The sequence below is a fragment of the Daphnia pulex genome, chromosome 10 (assembly GCF_021134715.1).
Source record: "Daphnia pulex isolate KAP4 chromosome 10, ASM2113471v1".
NCBI classification, from domain to species: domain Eukaryota; kingdom Metazoa; phylum Arthropoda; class Branchiopoda; order Diplostraca; family Daphniidae; genus Daphnia; species Daphnia pulex.
The window spans coordinates 6635223-6641838 of NC_060026.1; positions in this window are offsets into that span (position 1 = coordinate 6635223).

Genomic DNA, 6616 nt, shown 5'->3' on the forward strand with positions numbered 1-6616 from the left:
AATATAGAAAGTCGGTAGTTTAAGATGTCTTCTTTGAGTCAAATTGAGATCTCATATTATTTTTGGTATGTTTTGCCTTGAACTTTGTTGTATGTGATAGCATAACCCATTTCAACTGTATGTGTTTAAACTTTTACAACTGTGGGGCCTTGTTTTCGGCAAATCTAATTTTGATGGTTTTTTGGGGGGAATAGAATAAATAATAAATTGGAATAGTAATTCTATTTTTCTGGAGTGTCTGGTTTAAAGGCAAATTTGCAATACTGTGTGTAGGGATAAGGACATTTTTTATGAATAAAGGTCTAAGTCAGTAATTTTTTCCGATTTTGCTACATCGATCTGATGATTGGCTACTTTCACCCTTTCTTGGTGTTTTACGTGTTCACTAAATGACAATGTATCAAAAGTTATAGCTGCTACATTAACAATACCTTTGCTGGTGTTCATGTTACATGATATATGTGACCTGATGCACCACAATTAATTAGGTGAACATTTTCTTGATCGGTATGGCAACCAATTTTGCCCTTGAAGTCCATTTCAAAGAGACTAAGGTAAAATTAACTATTTGCTTATGTTTAAGTTGCAATATTCTCACTAATTTTTTTTTCCTTTAGGCTCTCTTTGAGTTGAGTGATTCCATTGTCATTGTGGGTGAAATGGTTGGCGTCTCTCTAGATAAACTACATGTCACACCTGTGACTGTGAGCAACGTGAGAGTTTAGATGTGGTTGCCTTATCGACTGTGTCTATACTACTGCTGCATCTTCTGCTGCTGCTGCAATATTTGGACACGTTTGGCAGAGACTTGTCTACACTCGAGTGAATGGTAAGGAATTTTCAATGTTTATCACGTATGTAGATGACTGCTTGTACGCAACATCGCATCGTAAGGATACTGGTCAGCCTTTCATCGACTTCATTCCGCAATTCCCGCAATTTCACGCGATTTTTTGTCATCAACATGCTGGATAGAGAAAATGTACAATGTTCATCTCTCAAGAACATACAACACTTAATCGAATGAATGGCTGCAAACCTGTCAGCTTTCTTGATACCTTCAGATTTCAACGCTCATTTTTCTACCCAGACGGTGCCGTCATCAGAGGGAGAATATTCATAAGACATTTCAACACTCCCATACAGTTCGGCTGTCGGGGTTACAAGACCGGGTATCGCGTTTGCAGTAGGGCAAGTGGCCAACTACTGCTCCAATCCTCTTCCAGTCCATTGGAGTGTGGTGAAGCGTATTTTTCGTTATTTGAAGTCGACTTCAACTCTCGGTCTCTGGCTAGAGGAAGTGTGATGAAGATGTGGTAGTGTACGTTGATGCAGATCTAGGCGGAGATTTGGAAAAGCAAAATTCAACGCCATGCATTATTGGATTCCCACGTGGTGGTCCGTTTCTGTTCCTGTGGGCCAGCAGGAAACAGATGACTGCGGCTTCTACGACCAACTGTGGGTTTCTAGCAATGACTGAAGCCGCTAAGGGTGCTGTGTGAAATACTCCTTTAAAATGGGCATGAACATTTTTCCTTATCTGACTTTAGAACCTTCCTCTAAGAATGCAGGTGTTTTGGCAGTTGTGGTGGAAATTCTCGTCCATAGTAACACTTTGCATTTATTTTCAGTATTTTTGTTAAGATGTCCGGCTTCTACACTGATGGGAAAATTCTTCAATCTCCTGAAAACTTAAATATTTTTTATTTTTTTTTTAAATAACTGCGGGTTAGATAAGATCAAGTTTTTTTGCAAGTACAATAAATTGATCTATTTCATTAAAATAGATTTTGATTTTTGTTTGACATATATCTGGCGCTGAATAGCGCAACTTTAATTTTCTTCTGATTTCCCGTGAATTCCAATTGATGCTGATGGGCATACGAGGTTCCATCAGCAAATAAAATCATTCCTAGAGCCTTATTTCGAGTTTTCTTGTACTCGAGAAGTTTTTTTCTTAGAGGAGTTCACTGGTTCAAAGTCAAGTTCAATCGTTTCAGTTTTATCAGTCTGCATAGGCAGCATAAGCGTGATATCGTCACTATCTAGCTATGGTCTATTCAGTGTTCTATTCAGCTTTTTTTCAGTGGAACTATGTTGCTGTGAACTTCACATTTACTTGTATCTGTGGTTCAGTCAGTTCGGATGTTTCAGCAATTGTTTTTTTAGCTTCTATGAGAGCTTTGAGAGCAATATTTCTTAACCTAGTCTTTTGTTGTTTGCAGAGGCAGTGTTTGTCCTTCAAAAAGTTTTGGCTACATTGTACTGCACCTTTCATAGAATCATTGCACCTTTTCATTCATCAATCATATATATATATATTTTCAAATATCACTTAGTCAGCTTAGGAGTGTTTACACACTTTGAATAAAACATTTGTTTTTGGTATTGCGAAGCTAAGTTGGGCTTAGATGATCGGCGGATGCGTTTTTTTGTGCTTGCGCCATATCCACTAAAGAACTAAAGAATGATAGAGAACTGAGAAAGTTGGTGATCTATCGGTTGTCGAGGTGGTCGAGGTTTAATTTAATTAATTAATTAACAAATAAATTTAAGGTAATTAAACGTTGATGGACGAAAAGGAGGAGGTGAACGAGGTGAGAAAAAAGGAGGAGATTGGCTATGCTTTGCGTGGAAGGCATGAAGTCGTGAGTGGCGGTCCTTTTGCCGTAACATCAAATGTGGAGCTACGCGCCACGGTCGTGTTCAAACAGTGCCCCCAACCGAAGAAATTGAATGGGAGACCACATCTCCCCCCCAAATGTGGTGAGTGCAAAAGACCGCGTATTATCTCTCCTGCCGCTTGAACAAGTTCTTCGTCTCCTAGGAGACAGTGCATCGTCCCCTAACCCTCCACAAACTTGATTTGACAGGATCGTGTCGCGTAAATTGATGCAGCTGCTGGAGGACGTCGGTCAAGAACGTCATGCAGATGTGCCATCCAGAATGACATTGATATGGTAGTGTTTCAAACATTGACCGTGGTCGAGGTTTCATTTAATTAATTAATAAACAATAAATCTAAGGTGATTAATTTTTTTATTTTAAAACAGTTCCCCATCCGAAAGCAAATTCAAATACACAGAAGACTTTTGAAACCACGGGGACCCTTCGTTTCAACTTCGCAGCCATCTTTAGTCTGGAATCCTCGAGGCTCATGGAGGAACTCCTGACGGGAACTGAGCTAGGAAACTAAACAGGTAAGACCCAACGTAACCCTAACCCTTAACCCTAACCTAACCTAAACTTTTCTTAATTCTCAACCAACCAACTCAACCACATTGATTTCAACATTTTTGTTCAGATGACGGAGCAGGATCTCATTTCCATAGGAATCGCTTAGTACGGGGCTAAAAAAAATACTGCTTGAAGCAATTAAAGGTTTAACTTTTTTTGGTTGTCCATTTGTGAATAATATATTTTTCTCAATATTGCGAGGCTAAGCGGTTTTTTGTGCTCGCTGCATCATCCTTTTTCCCCTTTTTACCCAACAATCATCCAAGTGAAGTGGAGGCCGAAGCTATATTTCTGCTTATGCGAGGCTCTCCGCATCTCCGATGCCCCTTTGTTCCAGACGAAGACTGGGACATGGAGTCGGACGAATCGCCCGCACGTAAACTAAAGGGCAGCTTAAACCCCCCACTGGATGCAACTGCCTGCAATACAACTTCCTGACCCTCTTTAATATGAAATCATCGGGCGTCTGCGGGAAATCCTGAATGGAGTTGGGCTCGAGATCTATGCAGGCCAGGTTAAACTTAACCTAATCGATCTCGATCTCTCGGGAATTAAATGGGAAGTTATCGAAATAATGGCCAAAAATAGAACGAAATTTCAATAATTTTGATCTTCGTGGCAAGTAACCCTAACCTAGCCTGCGGTGAGTGCAAACGACCGAGTATTATCTCTCCCGCCACTGGAACAAGTTCTTCGTCTCCCAGGATACATTTTATCGACACTGCATCGCCGCTGGAACAAGTTCTTCTTATCCCAGGTGACAATGCATCGACCCCTAACCCAACACAAACTCGATTTGAAAGGATCTCGTCGCGTCAATAGATGCAGCTGCTGGAGGACGTCAGCCTAGAACGTCACGCGGATGTGTTCATCCAGAATGACATTGATCTGGTAATGCTTCGAACATTGACCGGGTGGTCGAGGTTTAATTTAATTATTAATAAACAATAAATTTTAGGTGATTAAATTTTTTTAATTTAAAACAGTTGGTGATTGGAGTTGTGTGTCGTGTGGGAAATGGAATTTCGTTAGTCGGTTAGTTTGCTGTAAATGCGGGGCTTGCCGACTTGTCTCAGCCGAGGACTGCATGGAGTGGGAATCTCCCCACCCTCATCAGGGCATATCATCACCAGAAAGCAAGGAATCCATGCAATTCTTATCATCATCCTGCATTACTCCATCCTCTTACCAATCCAATCCACAAAGCAGCCAACAGCAGGAGCTGGAGCTGTTACAAAAAATATGTATTTCAAATTCCGCAATTACATTTCAGTGATTCTTTTTAAATAGCTTACAAAAGAATTTGTTTAAATTCTTTATTTTTACAAAAGAGACCTTTATAAAAACTCCCTACGTCCATTTGAGCTTCTTGAAGATCACCTACGTGTCATCCTACGTTCAACTGCTGCTAAGCCGATTGGAAATGTGTGCAGTGTGGAACATGGAATTTTGTTCGGCGGCTATTTTTCTTTAAATGCGGGGCTTCCCTCATCCCCGGCGCCCCCTTTGTCCCAGACGAAGACTGGGATATAGAGTTGGGCAAATCACCCACCCCCTTCCGAACGAGATGTCACGTAAACCAAAGAGCAGCTTAAACCCCCCCTACTGGATGAAGCTGCCAATCACCAGCAGCCGGCACGGCAATACAACTTCCTTACAAACTTTAATATGGAATCATCGGGGCGTCTGCGGGAACTTCTAAATGGAATTGGGCTGGTTAAACTTAACCTAACCGAGACTTGCTGTGATACCTGGTTAGTAGATTCCCCAGATATCGAGTTCAATTTGATCGATCGATCGCGGCAATTCTTAACCCTAAACTTACCTAATTTTTTAAAAATTTTAATGTCATTTTTATCCCCTTTTTTAAATGTGTTTGCACGGAACCAAATAGATTTGGAAATCTTCAAGGAGATGGACATGAGGAAGGCGACCTCATTGCCACAGGCATTACTACATATGGCGCGAAAAAATGTTTCTAGATGCAATAAAAGGTATTCATTATTATTTCCTTCATTTTCGAGTCTATTGGTTAGGCTAGGTTAGGTAAAGGTTAGGTGAAGGTTAGGTTCTTCCTAACCCATCGCGGCATGTCTTTTAATAATTATTTTTATTGTTTTTTATTAGTGTTGCAAATCTAGGTGGGTGCGGTTTTGGTGCTTGCTCCAGACTCTTCTTCTTAGTCTTCTACTACCCTTTTTCTACAGTTACGCGCATCAAAGTGCATTATGCTAATGAGCTGCGTTTCTTTTGGGTAACTTAAGAGCCGTATTTCTGTAGAGCTGAGAGTGCTTCTGAGTTCTGGATTGAGCTTGTTTTGTGGGGCCTTTAAAAAATGTCGTCATTATTTGTTCCAGGTAATATAAATTTTTAAAACTGATAATATATCAGGTTATTTAATTTTGTTATGAATAGGTGAAGTTTGGGGTGTAGGAAGTGGAGATGGAGGTGGAGTCAGGGGTGGGCCCATTCAGAATTTGAGATGTCCGGTGTGTGGAACCCATTTTGATGATAGATGTACGTAATGTGCAAGCAAGTACGTAAATTCACCAAAATCGAGAAGCAAATATTTAAAGCCGTACAGAAGAATAAAAAGGAGAGGAAAATTGACAACACAGAACTGACCGCAGCACTATCCGCAGCTTTGGTGGCAGCTGTACCTGCTGCTGTACCTGCTGCAGCTCCTTTTGTTGAAGCCTCGTCATCAATCGACTCGGCGATAGAGTGGTTCAACATAAGTATGCTCAAATTCGAGTTTTTTTTAAACTAACATTTTAATCATTTTATTTTTTTTTTAAATTTTCAGTGCCTCCAGCACCACGCTGTGAAAATTGTTCCCGCCTTTGCCCATTTTGCCAGTGAGGCAATTCACGCAGACAGGCAATCTCTACAAATCTGGGTATTGATGCGATAATAGTTATTTTTTTGTTTTCCTTTAATAATTTTTATTTCTAATAATATATTTTAATATAAGTGCTCCACGAGATGTTAGGTTTATAGTGCAAACCCGTGCGATTTCCCGTCCTCTATTCCGCCCCCCCCCCTTACCGATCCTCCGTGAAGCGGGGATGTCAAAATTGGTTGTTTTTCTAGTCTTTTTTTGTAAAGCCCTTTTTTCTTTCATTTTTTTTCTTTTATTTTGTGATTGACTTTGTCTAGTATTTCTTTTTGTGAGTTATTTTCTGGGATAGTTTTGGGGGTTCCAGTATGGTTAAATTAAAATATAATGCTTCTGGTAGACTTGTTGCTGGTGAAGTAATGCAACCTACCACTACTGCTGCTTCTGCTGCACTATGTCATCATTTGCTCAAGGTAAGAACAATTTTTTAAACTGAATATATCGGGTTAATTTATATTGTATATTAATAGGTGAAGGTAG